The sequence below is a fragment of the Merops nubicus genome, unplaced genomic scaffold (assembly GCF_000691845.1).
Source record: "Merops nubicus isolate BGI_N331 unplaced genomic scaffold, ASM69184v1 scaffold31674, whole genome shotgun sequence".
Classification (NCBI taxonomy): Eukaryota; Metazoa; Chordata; class Aves; order Coraciiformes; family Meropidae; genus Merops; species Merops nubicus.
The window spans coordinates 14901-15447 of NW_008606917.1; positions in this window are offsets into that span (position 1 = coordinate 14901).

The following is a 547-nucleotide window of genomic DNA, read 5'->3' on the forward strand; positions in this document are numbered from 1 at the left end:
GCACCACTGACAAGAGTCTGGCCCCAGCCTCTTGCCCCCCTGGGGCCCTTTAGCTCTTGATGAGCATTGATGCTTCACCATCAGCCAGTGTCAGAGGGTGGCAGCTCCTCTGAGCCCCAGGGCCGGGTGGGTTCTCAGCTCACTGTCAGCCTGCCTGGATGGACGTGTTGAACCTCAATGCAGAGTGCTCCTAAAACATCTGCCTCTGCTCTGGTCTGCCCTGCCCTGGCACCACCCCCAGCTACACCAGCCTGGGGAAGGTGTCCCAGCACGCCTGTCAGAGCTGCCCTCTTTCAGAGGAAAGGAAAACCAGTGCACAGAGGCTGAGTCCTGACTGCGGGAAATCCTTCAGAGAGCCCCGTTCTGCACCAGCACAGGCTGCACTGCTGCCACCAGGTTACTCTGCACTGGCACAACCCTGCTGGCAGCCTTGGGTGCCCACCCTGCCTGGCAGCACCAGGAGCTGGAGGGTTGTGCCTTAGGGATGGGCTGTGCCAGCTGAGAGCTCTGAGCAACAAAGTCATAGAATTGTTTTGGTTTGGAGGGA